This window comes from Lactuca virosa, chromosome 7 (genome assembly GCF_052849685.1).
Source record: "Lactuca virosa cultivar CGN04683 chromosome 7, Lactuca_virosa_CGN04683_v6, whole genome shotgun sequence".
NCBI lineage: Eukaryota > Viridiplantae > Streptophyta > Magnoliopsida > Asterales > Asteraceae > Lactuca > Lactuca virosa.
Window position 1 is genome coordinate 51,290,317 of NC_136432.1, and position 23,083 is coordinate 51,313,399.

Sequence of the window (23,083 nt, forward strand, 5' to 3'; positions counted from 1 at the left end):
TAAGGGTACTTAAAATAAATAAAATCAAAATTTTCCTTTTTATTTTAAAATTGCAGAGAAACTTATCCTTACAACACATATAAATATGAAAACAATGTTGTTATCCATTCCTAAGCAATCTATCACAACTCTTAGCAACAGCTCAAAATTCTGATCTTCAAATCATGCGATCGAAATCCATATCTTCACGATCAGAATTAGCTTATTCTTCCTTTAAGCTTCCTTTCTTTTTCCGATTCTACAGAACATCAAAATGCGACCTAGTCACATCATGTAACAAGAATCTCCAAATAGGAAGTTAATAGAGTTAGAGAGTGGACTTTACCTGAAGCGTAGTCAAAATTTTGACTTTTACCATCCTAGTGAACTTTCAGTTAAATAAGGCAGCTTCGCAACCAATGCCCCTTCCTTTGGCAATAGAAACATATGGACTCTTTAGTAATGGTACATGGGACTATCTCAGACTTAGCCTTTCTCTTTACCATTTGGTCAACATGGTTGACTATGGCCGATCCCTTTCCATTGGGAAGAGAAGACTTTTCTGGACTTCCAATGTTTCCATTGTCAATGTCCATGAAAGTTTGGGAAGTAGATCTTCCAATCAAATTTGCTTTACCAGTGCTCTAAATCATTGTTGATTCAGTAGCAACAAGCAAATATGCAAGATCGATAAGGGTCATGTCATGGTTCGTCACATAGTAGTCCTTTATGGACTCACTATATGACTCGAAAAGTGATTGAAGAACCCATTCAATAGTCAACTTCCTTGAGACTTTGACACCCAACTCTCCTAGCCTGTCAATGCATATAGACACTGCTTACCAATTGGGATTGAGTGACCTTGAACTTTTCAAGAACTTGTGGGTTAGGGAGAATAATTGGAGGAGGTGGAGGAAGTGAAGTATGATTTCCAGTCCCATTAATGCACAACCAAGGGATTAATCTTTCACCTTGATCGCCATTTGGGATATCATCTTCATTAGGATGGCTTTATCTAAAAGGATAAGGAAGACCATAGTTGTCATAACTAGAAATCTATGAGGGAGAAATTCAAGTTTAGTTGATTTAAGTCCTTAATATAACACCCAATATGAAATATTAAGGCTAGGACCCAACACAATATTTTATAACTTGGAAGAGGGATGTCGTAATCCAAGCTACAAAATATTTAAAGGTAGGTTAATGTCGATTTACCAATTTCCACCATGAAAACGAAATTTAACATTAGGTTTTAAATGGATTGAAACTCCTAGATCTTTTGAGATTCATTGAACTATTCAATGGCATGTTTAAATCTCGATTGTGCCCTTCAAGTTTGTGACTGGGATGCCGAGGATCACAAACAAGGAGTGAATAATCATGCAAATTAACTTGGTACACTTAATGTTACAACCACCTAATCAATGTGCCGGTTAACCACACACACTCCATTCATCTATGATTAACATCAAGCTACCCTTTGCCACACATTGTCAGTCCCAAATTAGTGTGTCGGTTAACCACACACGCTCCACTAACGACTTAACAAGGTGCAAAGTGCAATTTCATGGGTTAGCACCAAATTCACATTTTCCTAAAGTAACTAAGATTAGGAATTTAATAAAGTTTAGTTACTTTATATTTATCATTATACTTTTAATGAAGGGAGAATTAATGTGATGTCCTACCCGTTCGACTAACGACCCTCCACCAGTCAAGGAAGCGGTGGGTGAGAGTGGACACTCATTAAACTGTCATTTTATAGGCAGTAACCTTATACTCCCCTTATAGACCGGCTTCATGAATGAGGCCTAATAACGGTAAGACTGACTTACTCTTATACATATACATAAATATTAAACCTATAATATTATAATAGTATAAGGGTTGAATTTTAAACTTTTAAAATTCTAAGGGTTGGAATTAAAGTATACATGGGGGGAGGGGTAACTTTACAAATTCCAAAACTTGAGGGCAAGTTTTGAACAATTCAAAAACTTTTGGTTACCATAACTTATGAGTTTAATATGGTTTTTATGGAAGACTTTTCAAGTTCCATAACATGAGGACAAGTTATGGAAGACATAAAACTATTTTTAAAAATGAGACTCTTCATTTTCATAACTTATGGAAATTTTATGAGTTTTAAAATTCATAAATGAGACTTTTCATATAACTTGAGGACAAGTTACAAAAACTCATATTATGAACAACTTTTAGATCAATTTGAATCGAAAACTAATTATCACATAATTTTTCTATTAATCTAAACTAACTCATAAGAACAAGATAATTCATATCATCAATCTTCAAGAAATTAGCATAAACATATAAACTAATACAAATATTGAAATTATGACAATTATCCTTTATTTTGGATGAGAATAAATATTACCATAACATCAAAATCAAATTTTATGAACAAAAACACTTTGTGGTAATGATTCTAATCCAAAACAGGCCAAAAAACTCGAAAATCTGCAATCCGGACTACTAACTCGTCGAGCCCATTACTGGACTCGACGAGTCCAAGGCAAACTGCATGCAACTCGACGAGTATGCCAGTAGACTCGGCGAGTCCACTGTCAAGACAACAAAAAAATCGTTTTTAAGCAATTTTCAGCAAGTAGCATCAAGTATAATTTGAAAACAACTCATGTCTCTGATACCACCGTTGGGATTTATATACTACAACATCCTATGGTGCACATACAACCCTAAATACCTTGGATCTATGTTTTCACTAATTATACATGCAATGATGTTTCCAAGGTATTAAGCCTATAACTAGCATGCAATCGACATATACCATACAAGATACTAGTTAGGGTGACATACCTCTTGTGTAGCTTGAAGTCTTGATGTATTTGGCCTTAAGAGCTTAGCCCTAATAGTGTGGAAGCCTCAAATGAAGTCACAACACATCATGAACAAAGGTGGAACTTGAGAGAGAATTCCATGCACCCAAAAACCTCCATGTTTCTCTAAGAACTACAAGTACACGTTTTTGGTCATGAAGCAACCTATTTATATGGTGGATTCCAAGGGTCATGGGTATAACCCAAATCCATACCCATGGGTTTATGATCCATGGTTCATGTGGCCCAACTTTTTATGCATCCATGCATAAACTTGGTCCAACATGGATCATAAGCCTAACACATATAAATATAACTAATTACCATAATTAGTCCCCATAGATTTAATTAGTCTTTTTTAATCACTAAATTAATTCCAAATTCATTCTTGATCAATACTAATTAAAACATATGATTTCATATTAATATATTATAACTTATAATATATTAATAAATCATATATAACCTTTCTCTCAAGAGTCCATCCTAACAAATTGTCCTGATGATATGCAACCCAAATGGACCATGCTACTCTCGAGTCAAGTACATACCAATAATAGTTATGGCTTAGACATCTAATCCAACAGTCTCCCACTTGGATAAGTCGAAAACTATTATTACAAGTACGACTCCAAAACCCGACTAGCAATCGTAGCTCTTAAAAGCTGCTGTCGAACTCTGACCTAGCACTTCAAAGCCGCTGTCGAACTCTGACCTAGTCAACGACCCCAAAACCCGACTAGCAATCGTAGCTCAAACAAAGGACTAGGGTTTGCTAAGGTTGAATGAAGTTATGGAGGCTGATGAGAAAAGATACTTGGAGGCCATAAGATGTTTAAATAGGGTCCAAGCCATAAAAATTAGGGTTTGGGATCCTGCCACGTATGCCCAACGTACGTGCCCCATGCCCATTATTTATAAAAATGCCATTATGGGCCATTTTGAAACATTTATCATACACAAGGGCTAAAATGCAATAATCTTCATACTTAGGGTTAAATTTTGGAAGTATCTCAACATCAGAATGTTACAGGCACATACGACAAAGTGTGTCATAAAATACGAATCATAGATAGGTTGCTTATTAGCCTAAGTGATCTAAATGAAAGTCGTAGTAATCGTAATTACGAAAGTGTGCATATAAAGAATGCCTAAATCTGACTTTGTATGAAGAAGTTATGATTTTTCCAAGTTTTGGTGCGATATAGTACAACAATGTGCGACATAGAAATCGAAATGAAAATTAGTTGACTGTTAGCTAAAACAATCTAAACAAAAGTCAGAGTTCTCGTAAATATGAAACCGTTGATAACGGAGTTCGTATGAAGAAGTTATGAATTTTGCATAGTCTTTTTACAGTGTAATCTTCATAGATTGTAAAATTAAAAATAGAACGAGTATTAGCCGACACAGTCTAAATGAAAGTTAGTATCAGACCATCAGCAGGTACGTCTGAGTCATCTAGTGGAGTATAGATTACTACGCCTGACTTAACTCTCTTGTAGTGTTAATAAATCATACTGATCCAAAAGAATTATGTGTTCATTAGATGTATTACATCCCCCTTAAGGTTGCCTTTTTTGACTTTCAGCTGCCAAGGAATCCATAGTCAACTCATTGCTTACAGTGATCCATCAGGATAGATCTCATAATATCACTATTATAGGATCAATATATGAGGATCGACGGGATGGGTAACTAAGGGTAGAGTATTTTATAGATATGTGCGATGTGTTGTTGGATAACAGTTGGTTTTGCAAGTTATTGATTATCGATTAATATAACATTATGGGATTGAAAACCCTATGTATCTCACTAGGTTTCCCAACCTAACCCACTCAATTTATATGTATCACAGGTAGCGGTGTTAAGACTGTTGAAGACTTGAATAGGATGTCGAGTGATTAAAGAGAATACTTGCAATAGTTTTCAGAACCATTAGGTATTTATGCTTGATAGATTCCATTCTTTTGCTGCATCTTGTACTAAAAAGGAGAATTCTCTTAACTTGATCTGGTCTTCTGTAATAGCATGTGGCTTCATCGCAGACCAGACAACATGGAACTCCTTGAGAAAATTGTGCGGGTCTTTGTTCTCAAGGCCTCAGAAAGTAGGAAGCAAATGGATTAAACCAAACTTCAGCTCAAAGTTCTGAGCTTCCGGAAAAGTGATATACAGTGGTTGTTGCGTAACCTCTTCCCTGAGAGTCTTTTCCTGATCGTGGCCTTTGTCACTCATGTGTAGTTCTGGGGAGTCGGGTTCTGAAGGTTGTGGTGATTCTGATTTTCTAGAGGGTGTTGGTGAGTATGTTTTAAATGGACTTTGAGGAGGTGCAGATAGGGGTACTTTCGGGAAGAATGGAAAAGTCGAGTCTGGTTCGTTCCACAAGAGACTGCCTTGTGGTGTGGTGATCACGTGGTTGGGAGGATGAAACTGAGGAACCTGCTTGTTGCTTCTAAAGTTTAGCTATCTTCTTCATCCTACTTGCAGTTTTCTCAATTTATGGATCGAAAACTAGAGGTATACATGTACAAATATTTATTGTCATACAAACTATTAGCAGCACCGTGTCCACGGAAACTACGCCAATTTGTTAAACTGTTGTTGCACACGATTTAAAAAAATAAAATTTCACTGCTCGAATACACTAAAGGATAGCACAGGGAAGCAAGGTCGAATCCTCAGGGACACAATCTAATGGTCAATGCCTCTTTGCGTAAGGCAGATACTAGTCATTAAACAGAAAAATATGAAAAATGGGGGATTTTTTATTATTAAGTAAAACTAAAATAACAGTGAAAATAACTAAGGAAAATTCAGTGAATAAAAATGAATTCAGTTTTGATGCGACTTTCCTAATAATGCAATCAATCAATATCCGATTATTTAGAATATGTTCTATTTAAGTTGGTACTGAGAAAACCTAACAGGATCTAGTAATTTTTGTTTTACCTAATTAGCTAACCAAAACAACCTCTTCAATAAACCCTAACTTTTTACTGATCTAATTAAACAAGCTCTTAATTAAATTCAGAAAAACTGCATTAAGATTTGTGTAAAATTCTCAACAATATCAAATACTTCTCATAAGCTCAGAAGCGTAAATATATGAAATTTCAGTTTATAATAAAGTCAAATCCAAACACAAAACCGATTTATTACTTGTTAGTTATTACCAAATTGGCAAAACAATTACGGACTTCAACAACTGATTTAACTGGAATGATTAAACTCTAGCTAGATGATAAGACCAACTAGAATCAAAATCAAACATTCACTAAGCATAAAACTGAAATTACTAAATAGAATCACACACTAAAAACTAGGGTTTTAGTCAAACATGGCTAAAATCGAATTAAAAATAATGAAAATAGAAACTAAATGACTAATCTTACTAATCTAACTGATTGAGATGATCCACAACTTTCAGATCTTCAGAAAGTGATGAAAAAGTGCAGAAAACCACCTTTGAAAATTGTTTTCGTCGTCTGGGAACGTCCAGGGCTTAAACTGATCAGAGAGGGATCCTTTATATACGAGCCAGCAACTTCCGGAGCAAGAAAGAAAAAAATGTGATTGTATTTTTTGGAAAATGCAACCGCATTTGTGATCGCATTTTGGCAAAAACCCAAAAACTCTGTTTAATGCAGTACGTTGCTATTTTGAACACTTTTTAAGACATCGAAGAAAAAATGCGATCGCATTTTTGCTAAAAAGACTCTAGATGAATTTTTCGGTGCAACAAATCCTCGATGCATAAATGTGATCACATTTATGAAAAGCACGATTGCATTTTTCATAAAACGCGCATTTCGAATGCGAGCTCATCAGTTGCAGCAAATCCAACCCAACTTCCAGCTTCCCCAGGTTTTTTAGCTCAATTAAGCTCCAGATATGCATCCAAAGCTGCTCTCAAAGTAATGCTCCACTCGAAATATCTGAAAATGATATAAAAACATGAGCAGCACAAGAATTCTGATGATAAACATGAGCCGAACATTATTTAAACTAATGCACATGAAATAACATAAAATATGATGAAAAATACTAATAAAAACAATCATAAAAGATGCATAAAATGGAATCTATCAACAGTGTAACATATGTTGTGTATTGATTATGACATCCTTAGGGTTTTAATATTTTGAAACAATTATTTGTATTCAAAATATTTTAATATATTGGGATTTTCCGCAAACAAAGATATTATGATTTTTAAAGCGAAAAGAAAAGTTTTTTTTTTGTTCTCGAAAATAGGGAATGTCACAGTAGGAATGTACTTACATGTCCTTATGAATACGAGCTATGTAGTTGTGGTTATTAACCGATAATAGTAATCTACCTTAATTTTTCTACCCATAATGGAGACATACTTTAATTTTTTTTACCACTAATAGCAATATGAAACCCATAATACCCTTTTACCAATATAGCTAATAATAGCAACCTGCTTTCATTTCCTTACCCATCGTAGCAACTTCATTTTTTTTACTGATAATAGCATTATATAGCTAATAATAGCAATGTACATAATTTTTATTACACGTAATAGCAGTGTACTTACATTTCTTCATTATAATAATAATATAATTATATTTGTAATGGAATGTAAGTAAACAAAAGTCTTGGTTGTTAAAGGGTACACAAGAATTTTAAAGCCAGGTTAATAAGTGCAAATCGCTCCAAGGACCTTGTTATCTTACATGTAATATCTAGATTTGAGTTGAATGTATAAACTTGAAGGTTGAAAAAACAATGTATAACTGAATACACACAATTCCTATTCTTTTGCAACTTTATGTAGATTGGTTTGCATGGATAGTACTAAATGTTAACTCTGAAATGCCCCTAAACCAGAGGAGAGCTACAACAGTTGGTATCACCCTCTATATATTTTGTGTCATCCCTTCTATATTTTATTTCATCTATATGATCTTTATGCAATCTAAAACGAATTTCAGGTAGGCTTAAGTGCTTTTATTGAGGGAGCGGGGGCTTTGGTTGTGATGGAGGGTAGTAATAGAAACAGAGTTAAATGAATGAAGTTGCATCAGATTTCCTAATCGTTGACTTTAAGGTGAAAAACATGAATACATACACACATAAAAAAATAATAAATAAAAAACAATACCTTCCATCCCGCGCAACGCGCGAGAAAACCTTCTAGTTCCTATTATTTATTGTTAGGCTATTTTAAATTTTCATTATTTGGCAGTGTGTTCAAACTTGAAAAATTAGAATTTAGCAAGATATACATAAATGATTTTGACTATTCATAAATGGTGGGTCTTAATAGACAACTTGATATCTATTATCATTCTTTACACCATGATGAAAAATTTTGTCAACTTGTAGGGAATTGCGGACCTCTCTTGTTAGTTGGTGAAAACAAGAAAAGCACCTCTATTTTCCTTTGGTTTACAAATTATAAAAACTAACCTTGCTTTGCTCGTCGCAACCACAACCATTGTATTTTACCATATCGAATGATACCAATAGGCCATAATTCTAATGTCTTCATATGAGTGCAATATGAATGAAAATTTCAATTACATCCTCGTGATTGTATAGAATTTCAACAAACTAATAACGTTATTATTGCAATCTATTAATTTGATTATCTCATAAATTTTAATAAACTATATTTTATTTGAAATCGAGTAGACATTTATAACTATTGTAATATGTCATATTCAACTCGATATCTTTTTCGATCCTCAAACTATCTCAATAATACATCAAAATAATATTATTATTAAATAAAACTCAATAATGATATGATCATAATTAACGTAGATATCTAATGTAATTGTTCTACCAATAAAAAAATAAAAACTATTCCTTTTAATAATTGTCAATGCTAATCTGACAGTGTACATGTTTCTTAATCATTAACTAGAAAAATGCCACTTTCAGACAAGGTTTTATTTATAAAATTATAATTATTGTTTAAAAAAATAAATAAATAAATAATCCTTCAAAAAGACCATTTCGTAATTATTTTTTACGTAGGGACAAAAGCTCATTTTTTAAAACTTGTTATTAGGAACGGTCATATATGACATTTTTTAAACATATGTTCAATTCTTGTAAATATAATTCTACACAAGGACCTATTATTGCAAGCATGCGAAGATACAAAAGGTAAAGAGATGAAAAATGTCGGTGTTCAAAATTGACAAAGTAAAGTGATATTTTACAAGGTAGTGGCATTCGACAAAGTAATTGGTGGAAAGTGCGAACATATGAAAGTTTAGGGATCAAATATGTCAAAATAAGAAAGTTTTATTGCAAAATTCTAAAATAAAAAAGTTTCTGACTAAATTGAAGATTATTTGTGGCCAAATCCTAAAATAACAAAATTTTGGGACAAAAATGTAAAACTCTAGAAATATATATTGTAGCCAAAACTTAAAATAAAAGCTTTAGTGGCAAAAGTTTAAAAATCTAAACTTTAGTATTTATAACAACTTTTGTTTTAACCATTAAGTCCCAAATTTATTTATTTTTTTGAATAGGAAAGCCCAAAAAACGCTAAATTTCTTCACTTTAGTCCGTTTTGATCTGTTCAGCAGGTCATGTATAACGCCCGCAACTTCGGGCTACATGTGACATCCCTATTTTCACGGCCAGAAAAGACCGATTTTGTTTATGCTTTATAAAAATTAGAGTACTTCTTTTGATAAAAATGTTGCTGAATTTGTTCCTAGTAAAATATGATAAATACGTTATCAAAGCATTTCCGAAGAAATGTATTTTTATTCATTTTAAAACATTTGAGATGTCATCATCAATACAGAAACATAAGCATAAACAGAACTTACATTCATTATCACTAGTGATCTACACCTCTTTAATCTCTCAGTGTAATGTAACTTCATATCGACACCTGTGATAGAAATAAGTTGGAGTGGGTTAGGTTGGGAAACCTGGTGAGTACATAGGGTTTTCAACCCATAATAATATAATTATTATGTTTAAACATCAAACAATCAACCCAATTACCCATCCCTATTATCTTCTTTACTCTTAAGGATCTACCCTAAGAATCAATTATTCCTCATTCATTCCTAAGGATCATCCTAAGGAATCGGCACGAAGTCCATCGTCACCGGGATTTAGGCACTAAGTCTGCATAGTCGCCAGGATTTATACAACAGGTACTAAGTCCGCATAGTCGCCAGGGTTTAGGCACTAAGTCTGCATAGTCGCCAGGGTTTATACAACAGGCACTAAGTCCACATAGTCGCTAGGGTTTTGGCACTAAGTCTGCATAGTCGCCAGGGTTTATACAACAGGCACTAAGTCCGCATACTCGTCAGGGTTTTGGCACCAAGTCTGCATGATCGCCAAAGTTTAGGCACCAAGTCTGCATGATCGCTAGGGTTTAGAGTACACCGGGTGAACAAATCGTTCACAACACCTACAGGTTGCGAGCCTACTAGTATTCCACTGGACTGTCTAGAATAGTCCGTGGTTGTCATCCATACTCTGCTAGATGACGGGGCCATCATTTGGGAAAGGCTTCTCACATCGTCCACCAGCATAGACAGCAAGTACTCAGATAATATGCACACATAGCACGTAGTTTATATAAAATACTTCATATCTATGTGTAAGATGAAAGTAACTATGCACTCACTTGATAAGGTGGTGACTCGGTACTCGGACAGCGCTTCGTTTACTTTAAAATAATTTCCTTCGACGAAACCTAGTATTATTACCACTAGATTTTAGTCTAATATTTACCGTGACTAATTATTAGTCTTATTATTATTATATAAGCGTTTAAACGATACTTTCCAACCACTATGTACAGACAGGGGCCAATAGTTTAAAAGATATTATAACGACACTTATATAAGTCATAATAATAACTCAAATATTTATTATAAGTTCATAATAACAATACTAATTTTAAATATAAGCTATATTAAAATAGGTAAGCATAACTTACTTACAAGGGGGTTTTAGCTAGGAGTCGGGCTCTGCAGGGGCAGAACTTCGTCGCTGAATCTTTCTAAGAAAGATTCGTGCAGCGCTTCAGCGCTCACCTTACTATACTAAAACTACAGAAAGAGAAGTCGAATCACGAGGGACCGAGATGCTCGGGGGATAAGAAGAGAAAGACTCTTGAATCAAGAGAATGGTGCAAGAAATATGAGAGCCCAAGCCTCTTATTTATAGTAATTGAATTTACAAAAACTACCCTCCATAATTACTTAATGACCTTATAGTTATATGAACGACTAAACACCCCTTCATAATACTATTTTAAATAGATTTAACGATATTTGTACTAAACTAATGTCGAAAGTACTCAACACTAGTCTTATAATAACCGCATCGTCGATACCTTTCTAATGATATATACATTTGTATATATATATTGTACGTATATATGATTTATACTTTATTTTAATACGTAAATATGTTAATATAATTTGTAACTCGTTCATACGAACTCCATTTTTGACGTTCTTTATATCCACGCGTTGGTATTTACGAATACTACAACTTTCATTTAGACGCCATCAGCTAATTCTCATTCTATCTCAGATTTACAAAACTGTATCGAATTTATCGCGCTCGAAGAGTAGGGACCAAGTTTCGTCCATATTTTTAACATACGATATCTACTCTCGACATTCTTTATATCCACGCGTAGGTAAAAACAAGATCTAAAACTTTCATTTAGACTCAGTCGGCTAATTCTCGACCGATCTTAAATTTAACAGTAGGAGGAGATTATACTGTTAAATGTCCGCGTAAAATTCATAACTTCTACATAAGGACTCCGTTTTCGTCTGTCTTTTTACCGTTGAGTTCCTATTAATGAGATCTTCAACTCTCATTTAGGTCTCGTAGGCCAAAAACCGCTCAAACTAAAATTCGAGTTTCGGGTCGTGCACTGCTATGCCAAATCTTAGAAAATTCATAACTTCCTCATACGAAGTCAGATTTGGGCGTTCTTTTTTTGTATGTTCTCGGTTTAACGTATACTACAAATTTTGTTTAGATCACTAAGGCTAAAAAGTCTTCTACCGTAAATTCACTATTTACGTCTCCCGGTGCCGGCCGGTTTTGCCGTAAAACTTCGACGGGCCATAACTTCTTCGTTATAACTCGGATTTCGGCGTTCTTTATATATACGGAACCCTTGTAACATATACTATGACTTGGTTAAGATTATTAATTCTAAATAATCTTCTATTATAAAGTCATTTTTGACGCTTATCATCTCTAAATTGACTAGCCCGGATATGCGGGCGTTACAATTATCTCCCCCTTAGGATGATTACGTCCCGGAATCATCAACGAAACAGGGCTCACATGATGACTCCATACGTTATCTCTTCATCCTAAGTAATAATCGTAACTTTGATGTTTCTTTGAACGAGTATCTAACTCTAAGACTTCCTTACTGCAGGCGGTGCCCGATCTTGGACCCGCTCCCTATCTCACGTTGGACTCCAATTTATGATCTTCAAGTCACAATCTCGATCCTTACTGGAGACTCCTTCTTCTTCTTGACAAACTTAAGAATAAATTCTTTGATTTCTATAATAGATTGATGTGCCTCGTTCTAACGACCTCTCGTCGTATGTTGCAACACTTAGACTCAGGTCTCTTATAGTCAAATTCCAGAACAGACTATACCTTCCATCATGTTCTAATGTGATTTAATGACATCGTAGCACGTAGCACTTCTAACTACAAGTTTCTTACTTTAACAACGATCACAATCGCTTTGACTATCTTTTACTTCAATCTTCTGGCTTAAGTCGGATGCTACATCAAACTTGGCTCTCTGAACCACGTAACATACTCATCTTAGTCGGACTCGATATGATATGACCTCTCGGGTCAGAATAATAATTATCTTCTCAATCATTACCGAAACAATGGTAACGACATACTCGAATAAACCGAAGTCAATTACTAGCTCCTTAGTAACCTTGTGACTTTCCCTGATCCAAGTGTGAGTCATGTGCTTCCGGTAGTATAGGCCTCTACTACCATTCACACATACTCATACTCGTCCCAAGTATTGTCTCGCAGTTTTCCAAGTCACCATACAAGAAGATCACATAACAATTTAACACACCAGATAACAAAACGAAGGTTTAATATTATTCCTTGAAACGATTACATAGGTGTTCAAGTTCACCCTAGACTATGCCTCTAACAGGCTACATCATACGATACTATGGCTACTGCATAACTCGATCTTCGGATATGAAGTCCTCATCATTGATTCCTCGCGTTGTTGTCTGCTTCATCGAGGATCATGTGGAATGCCCTTGGCCTTGGTGGCGTTTCTAGCCTTGCTGCCTCGTTTTTCTTCGGGCAGTCTTTAGAAACATGCCCTTCTTTGTTGCGTCTGTAGCACACCCTTTTGTTGGATGTACACTTGCTGGCGTAATGCCCTGTCTTTCCACATTTGTAGCAAGTCACCTCATCGCTACATTTCCCGAAGAGTTTCTTTTTACACTTCTCGCACCACTTAGCTTCACCTCCTCCTCCTCCTCCTCCTTCAGATTTTGAGAATTTTCTTTCTTTGTTGGATTTTGAAGATCCTTCAAACTTCCTCTTTTCTCCCACCTTATCCTTTTCTAGACCTTTTTCTCTTATCTGGGTCTCTACATTCTTAGTTGCTCTAACGGTTGTCTTTAAAGTAGTTGCCATTTTAACCGTTGGGCCAAAGTCTATTGGCATTCTGTTAGCAAACCTATCTATCTTGGAGAGTTCAGTAGGCACCAAGTAGGGAAACAGCTTCATCCTCTCGGTGAATGCGGTGGCATACTCATCGACACTCATATTCCCTTTCTTCAGGTTCTGAAACTCGTTGTTTAGGTCTATCAGATCTATCTCTGAGCAGTATTGCATTTTCAGCTTCTCCATGAAATCTTCCCAAGACATCTTGCTTGCTTCTCCTTTGGGCATCGTATCTGCCAATAACTTCCACCAGCTCAATACTCCGGTCTTCAGTTGTCTGACCGCAAAGACAGTTTTCTGCTTGTCGCTACAGTCATAGCTCTCGAACACCATCTCCATTTCGAAGATCCAGTCCATAATCTCAACCGACTTCGGGCTTCCAGAAAGGCTTGGTGGCTTGGCACCCAAGAAGTTCTTATACATTCGTCCATCCTTGTCGTTTCCCCTCTCCGGGCCATTCCTTCATTCTCCTTGAGTCCCAACTTGACTCACAGGGCGGCTATAGTTCCCTTCCTCCGATTGCTCGGGAATCAGCTCAGGTTGCTCAATGGGCATGGTAGGTTCGTCCCTATTTTCATGCAACATCCTCCTCATTTCTTCCCTTTGTTAAGCTAACATAGCCCGAATCATGGCTTGTACTCCAGCCATGGTGATTGGTTCAGGTGCAGCTTCTACTACAACAGGTATTTGCTCAATCACTGGGGGTTGATTCTTGTTTGCTTTTGCATTCTCGACTCCGCTTCGGGTTCTTGCCATTTCGATCTATACACCAAATCAGAAGTTCAGTGTGTAATGACGAGAATTAAGATAGGAAAGATTTGACGTGTAATTCTCCCTATCACTCTGAAAAGTTACATGTCAGTTCTAATATCGTAATCAAACGTTTAGAAATCTGAACACATAAAATTTACATATCCGGTCGGCAACAGACCATAGATCCGATCAGACATTTAGCATCATAAATCATTTAGCATATAAAAGCATGTTAGGCATTTTCCCTAAATTAGCTAGTGCTTATGTCTATTCAGATGTATTACCTAAATTTTATTAGACACACTCCTCACAATCATTGCTTAGCATTCTAAGTTTAAGTCTAGAAATAAATCCATATTCCTAGTTCGCTTAAACTAATGCTCTGATACCAACTGTGACATCCCTATTTTCACGGCCAGAAAAGACCAATTTTGTTTATGCTTTATAAAAATTAGAGTACTTCTTTTGATAAAAATGTTGCGGAATTTGTTCCCAGTAAAATATGATAAATACGTTATCAAAGCATTTCCGAAGAAATGTATTTTTATTCATTTTAAAACATTTGGGATGTCATCGTCAATACAGAAACATAAGCATAAACAGAACTTACATTCATTATCACTAGTGATCTACCTCTTTAATCTCTCAGTCTAATGTAACTTCATATCGACACCTGTGATAGAAATAAGCTGGAGTGGGTCAGGTTGGGAAACCTGGTGAGTACATAGGGTTTTCAACCCACAATAATATAATTATTATGTTTAAACATCAAACAATCAACCCAATTACCCATCCCCATTATCTTCTTTACTCTTAAGGATCTACCCTAAGAATCAACTATTCCTCATTCATTCCTAAGGATCATCCTAAGGAATCGGCACGAAGTCCATCGTCACCGGGATTTAGGCACTAAGTCTGCATACTCGCCAGGATTTATACAACAGGCACTAAGTGCGCATAGTCGCCAAGGTTTAGGCACTAAGTCTGCATAGTCGCCAGGGTTTATACAACAGGCACTAAGTCTGCATAGTCGCTAGGGTTTTGGCACTAAGTCTGCATAGTCGTGAGGGTTTATACAACAGGCACTAAGTCCGCATAGTTGCCAGGGTTTTGGCACCAAGTCTGCATGATCGCCAAGGTTTAGGCACCAAGTCTGCATGATCGCCAGGGTTTAGAGTACACCGGGTGAACACATCGTTCACAACACCTACAGGTTGCGAGCCTACTAGTGTTCCACTGGACTGTCTAGAATAGTCCGTGGTTGTCATCCATACTCTGCTAGATGACGGGGTCATCATTTGGGAAAGGCTTCTCACATCATCCACCTCTCACACTCACCTCGTGGTATATAACACCTCTCAAGTCATCATCCAACTCATATTCCATCTATTACATCTACCCATGTTTTACCCAACATATTATCGTAGATATATACATATATATACAGTTTAAATCATTTAAAACATGTATAAAATCGTTCATCCAGCATAGACAGCAAGTACTCAGATAATATGCACACATAGCACGTAGTTTATATAAAATACTTCATATCTATGTGTAAGATGAAAGTAACTATGCACTCACTTGATAAGGTGGTAACTCGGTACTCGGACAGCGCTTTGTTTACTTTAAAATAATTTCCTTCGACGAAACCTAGTATTATTACCACTAGATTTCAGTCTAATATTTACCGTGACTAATTATTAGTCTTATTATTATTATATAAGCGTTTAAACGATACTTTCCAACCACTATGTACAGACAGGGGCCAGACCTAAAACACCGGAGGGCAGGACCATTTTGGCATATAGCACTTCTGAAATCCAACAACCGTATGCGACCCTTTAAACCAGATTTCCCGTACCGCGAGTAGTTTAAAAGATATTATAACGACACTTATATAAGTCATAATAGCTCAAATATTTATTATAAGTTCATAATAACAATACTAATTTTAAATATAAGCTATATTAAAATAGGTAAGCATAACTTACTTACAAGGGGGTTTTAGCTAGGAGTCGGGCTCTGCAGGGGAAGAACTTCGTCGCTGAATCTTTCTATGAAAGATCCGTGCAGCGCTTCAGCGCTCACCTTACTATACTAAAACTACAGAAAGAGAAGTCGAATCACGAGGGACCGAAATGCTCGGGGGATAAGAAGAGAAAGACACTTGACTCAAGAGAATGATGCAAGAAATATGAGAGCCCAAGCCTCTTATTTATAGTAATTGAATTTACAAAAACTACCCTCCATAATTACTTAATGACCTTATACTTATATAAACGACTAAACACCCATTCATAATATTATTTTAAATAGATTTAACGATATTTGTACTAAACTAATGTCGAAAGTACTCAACACTAGTCTTATAATAACCGCATCGTCGATACCTTTCTATTGATATATACATTTGTATATATATGTGTACGTATATATGATTTATACTTTATTTTAATACGTAAATATGCTATTACAATTTCTAACTCGTTCATACGAACTCCATTTTTGACGTTCTTTATATCCACGCGTTGGTATTTACGAGTACTACAACTTTCATTTAGACGCCGTCAGCTAATTCTCATTCTATCTTAGATTTACAAAACTGTATCGAATTTATCGCGCTCGAAGAGTAGGGACCAAGTTTCGTCCATATTTTTAACATACGATATCTACTCTCGACATTCTTTATATCCACGCGTAGGTAAAAACAAGATCTAAAACTTTCATTTAGACTCAGTCGGCTAATTCTCGACCGATCTTAAATTTAACAGTAGGAGGAGATTATACTGTTAAATGTCCGCGTAAAATTCATAACTTCTACATAAGGACTCCGTTTTCGTCTGTCTTTTTACCGTTGAGTTCCTATTAATGAGATCTTCAACTCTCATTTAGGTCTCGTAGGCCAAAAACCGCTCAAACTAAAATTCGAGTTTCGGGTCGTGCACTGCTATGCCAAATCTTAGAAAATTCATAACTTCCTCATACGAAGTCAGATTTGGGCGTTCTTTTTTTGTATGTTCTCGGTTTAACGTATACTACAAATTTTGTTTAGATCACTAAGGCTAAAAAGTCTTCTACCGTAAATTCACTATTTACGTCTCCCGGTGTCGTGTCGTGCCAGTTTTGCCGTAAAACTTCGACATGCCATAACTTCTTCGTTATAACTCGGATTTCGACGTTCTTTATATGTACGGAACCCTTGTAACATATACTATTACTTGGTTAAGATTATTATTTCTAAATAATCTGCTATTAAAAAGTCATTTTTGACGCTTATCGTCTCTAAATTGACTAGCCCGGATCTGCGGGCGTTACACTACACATTTAAGATATAATAGATAATAATTATAATATAAATCCTCGATTAGGATTGTCATTAGTCATGCAAGTTGGAGACTACCTATTATAAATCCATTCCAGTGATTTATCGATAAACTATGTAATGATAATCTCGATAGAAGATTATTTAGGACAAATAATCATGACAGAAAATGTAAGAGTTGTGATATTAATCTCGTACACATAAAGCACATTCAAATCCGACTTTGTATGTAGAAGTCATGGACTTCCAAAGTTTCATGTTAAGTCATCGTATCGTAAATAGTGAATCGGAGATAGGTTGCTTATTATCCTAAGTAATCTAAACAAAATCCGTAGTAGTCGTAAAACTGAGGTCATACATATAAAGAACGCTCAAATCTGACTTCATAAGAGAAAGTTATGATTTTTTAAGTTTCAACGCAACAGTGGGCAACACTGATATTGACTTCTAGATCGGCTAATTGTTAGCCGAAATAATCTAAACGAGAATTGAATATCTCGTTAATAGGAAGCCGAAAATATAAAGACGAACGAGAACGGACTTCGGATAAGAGAGTTATGAATTTTTAACAGACTTTAACATTCTAAGCCTATTAAAAATATAACTTTAAAATAAAGCTAAAATTAGTTGCGAAGTCTAAATGAAAGTTGTATATATCGTCGATAGCTACGCGTGGATATAAAACCTGTTGAAAACGGAGCTCGTATGAGCAAGTTATGAATTTTCTAAGAAAACAGAAATTCATGTGCGCATAGATAGCATGTGTGGCGCACACTGCCACACCACCCAGAACGCGAAACATGGCACCACGCAGAAAGCGACACGTAACCCTGTTCTGCCTAGATGTGTGGTGCGCATTTGATCTATGCGCGTTACGCACTCTAAATTTGTAGTGAATTATGAGCATTTGATTTGATATGCAGAATTGTAAAGAACACAATGAACATGGTGATTTGGGTGTCAAATAGATGTATTTGATTATGAAAGGTGTTACAAAAAAGTATAAGCTAGATCTAGAAAAATAAATAGTTCACACTAACACTCTCAATGTTACATCTCTCAAGCACACTCTAATAGTGGTATGCAATCCACTATTTATAGAGGTTCTAACAAGTCTCTATCTCTCTCTCTCTCTCTCTCACATGTCATAAGGCTCTAATCCCACATGTGAAAGTGGGTCTTCTCAAGCCAAGCCTTCAATAGTCATATAATGGAGAACTTTGTACCCAACATTCTCCCCTTCAAAGTTAGGAATGAATGACTCGGCTTCAATCTCCAAAAAGAGCAACTTGGCGAACGAATCCTCAAGCGTGACAATTGTAGAAGTGATCATCAAATCTTCAAGTCTTCAATGATTTCTAAATCCTAGTTCTAGAATGTGAGACATGACAATCCGAGCACAAAAAGGTAATTTGGAGTATCCAAATCTCCACAAATCAATTACCCAACTTTGAGCATAAAAACACACCCCAAAAATCTTCATTATGTCCAAACCCTTCATGAAACCAGGAAAAACCCAAATCACTTCAAAATTTCCAATTTGAATCACTTCATAAACTTCTCTTTCTCAAGGTCACATCGGTCTTCAAATTCACCTAATATGAAAAATCCAAAACTTTCAACTTCGAATTCTCATATTACTAATCTCTTCCCCCCTTTTATAATCGAGATATGATTATAAAACCCAAATAGGACTGAGAAAGCGCTCAATGTGGAATATGCAATACAATCCTCCTCCTTGACATGTGGCATAAACGTTTCACTTCAAATCTGAAAAATCCATAAAATATCACAATTTTTGAATTCTTCACTTCCCGGACCTTTTTGACTCGAAAATGAACAAACTAGTGCATATTGTTTGAAAACATTTTTTAAAAGTATTATCATTGAAAAACCCATGAAAAATCTTCAAGAATTGCAAGATTTTCTGTTAATGGTTTAAAATTGTCAAGATGTTGAAACTGCAAGGACTAAAAATGCATCTTTAGTTGTTTCTTCCCCAATTCCTGATGAACAAGAACACAACAACAACCCAGCCGAAACCTTACTTTCGACTCTAAACCATTTACTCAAACTTTCGATCCTCAACCTTGAACTTTCGACTCTCGATACCTAGCCTTTGCAAACAACAATCGAAAGTTAACTTTCGACTATTAAACGAATTTTTGATTGTTCAATCTTTTCCCAAGCTTTTGACCATGGACCTCAACTTTCGATGCTCATAGCTACATCCTTTGATTTCGACTCGAAATTCTTGAATTCGTTAACATCCTTTCACCCAACACTTCACATTCGTTACGATTCCAATCCCAACCATTCACATTCGACTCAAACCCAACTCAATTCATTATCAATAGCTTGATATATTTTATTTTCTCAGCCTTCGATTCACAATCCTTTACACTGACTATCGAACCACCATCTTCATATTCGATATCCATAATCGACCATTAAACCTTTGAACCAACATCAAACTTTCGATTCACAATCAATTCTGCCTTTGACCCACTCGATACGAATCATCTCCATTCGAACCTTTCGTTTCTCAGTCTTCTTTATCATACTTCAGTATTAGCCTTCAATTACATCCAAAACCTTCGTCATTGAATCCGAACATCGAAGTTATGAACCATCGAAGATTCAAATCCTTCGACCTAAGAACACCCATCGAAAACCTGACGTTCGACAATGAAACATCAAGTTTTACTTTTCTTTGACTTTCTTGAATCGTATCACCGATAAACAACAAAATTAAAACTTCCAAATGATTTTTCAGACTAAATTGCCAATTTCAAACAAATTCATCAGATTCTTTAATTATTCTGATTAATCATCGGAAACCGTTTTGAGCTCATGTGAACAAGACCAAAGAATCAAATTCAATTTTGACGAAGAAAATAATTCTCTGACCATTCATCAATATTTGAGTTCGTCAACATTGATTTATCAAAAATATATTCTCACCAATATAATCATTCATAGGATAAATATATGATTACGACTCCAAATCAATTCAATCGAGTATAACACGTATCGTCACAATTTATATAATCAATTCGATTACAAGAAAGATGCAATGAATTGAGATAATGAATCGACCGAGCAACAAAAATCAAGAACAATTGAATATGAAATCAAATTGATCATATGAATTTGAATAAGAAAATCGATTTGATGAGATAAGAAATAAGAACGTGAATTTGATTTAAAACTGAGAACGAGATTCAAAATTTGACTCAATAGTCATAAATCAAAAATATCGTGAGTCACCGGATCCAGATATCTATATGATGCCCTGAACACAAATTAGATTTAAGCATTTTGAATAATTGGACTTGCAGGGGGTGTTTGGCTTGTCTTTTTGAGAGGAAAAAGTCCTTTTTGTAAAAGATAAAAGGTAAAAGATGTTTGGTAAAAATATTTTAAAAGCTACTTTTGGATTTTGGATATAAGGAAAACTAACTTTTTGGAAAAGTTAGGAAATCCTGACTTTTTGTAACTTTTCCAAAAAGGACTTTTGCCCCTCAAAAAGACAAGCCAAACACCCCCGTAGAATCATTGGGCTTGAATAAACAAAATATGAACAACAACGAATTAAAGAAATGAATCACACGGATTGGGCTAAAAAATGATTTAAATCGAATCAAAACCATTTTATTTCGTTTTAGGCTAGATCAATTGAAAGAAAATTAATTGGATCATAACAATTGGGCTTGAAAAACATTTGATCCAAATGAGTAAAGTGATCAAAAATCAATAACAAAATCACAATTCTAAGAGATTATGAAAGATTACGAGAGACTTGCCATAGATCGTTCACATTGTGTTGATTGTTGTCAAATCGAGAACCGTTTATTCAAAAATCACTTCTATCTTCAAAGATGCACTCTGATACCAATTTTCGTGAATTATGAACATTTGATTTGACATGTGTAATTATAAAGAACACGGTTAGCAAGGTGGTTTGGGGGGTCTAAGAGATGTATTTGACTATGAAAGGTGTTACAAAAAAGTATAAGCTAGATCTAGACAAATAAATAGCTCACACTAACACTCTCAATGTTACATCTCTCAAGCACACTCTAATAGTGGTATGCAACCCATTATTTATAGAGGTGCTACCAAGTCTCTCTCTCTCTCTCATGTCATAAGACTCCAATCCCACATGTGCAAGTAGGTCTTCTAAAGTCACGCCTTCACTAGTCATCTAATGGAGAACTTTCTACCCAACAAAATTCAACAATATAAACCTTTGATCTTCAGCTCATTTCTTCATCCCTTCACTCCAATTCTCCCTGTATCTCTTTCCACCCTTAGTCCCTTTTACTCCCGAGTTCTTAGCCACTGCGACGAAGCCCTGTGGTGTTAGATAGTCGGTGAATAGAAGCTCCGCATAATTCCCTATTTTCACTAGATTACTCTGTAAGTTAAGCTACACTTTTTTTTATCTAAGTGTAACTTTTAGTTATAGTCATAGTTGTTATTATGAACATATAATTAATATTTATCAGTGATTCCAAGTCATTATACTGATTGATCTACTTACGAGAATGATGTCTAGGTTGGATTTAGTGAGGGGTTTAAAGTAGGATTTCCAAATAGTATACTATGTATACCAACAGACCCTACCTACGATAAGATCCTACCAGGTTATTCCTTACTTGGTAGATCTTCATGTAGACATTGAGATTATTAAGGAATCTAGACTATCATTAAATAGTCGCCATGATTATGAAACCAGACTAACTCTTAGTGCTTCATATGTCTAGGTCTCTTTGGAACTACGAAGCAAAGCGTTGCCGGAATCTTCAGTCACCCATTTTATCAAGTGAGTGCATAGTCCCTTTCATGAACATGATTTAATACAAATATCAATTATTTGTTGGAAGAAGTATATGAATTATATGATTATTACCTGGATTATATATATATATATATATATATATATATATATATATATATATATATATATATATATATATATATATATATATATATATATATATATATATATATATACCGTGCTGTGTGCAAACCAGATATGGTTCTATGTTATGTTAGGATAAATAGTTAATACTATATAATAATATTAGAAGGAGCATTATTAAGAAGACAAACGAATAATAATACCTAATACTCTGTATGGAATATATATACACACTAAAGATAGGTTAGTGTCACCCAAAAATAGAGTTGGTATTAGAAGTTGATTATAGGCATCGTAATCTAGTCTGGGGATAAACTTATACTTATGGAAGATGCCTAGTTCAATTAAGTTTGATATTTGACAGTCTCATCTGGAAAATGTGTGTAAGTTAGGAACGAAGAGTACAGTCCTATTCTATGACACTTTCAGGTGTCGATGTACGATAGTGTAACGTCCGTGTTTCTGGGCTAAGCATTAAAGACGAGGTAATAGTCTAGGTCAACTATTGTAACGTGTTTTGAA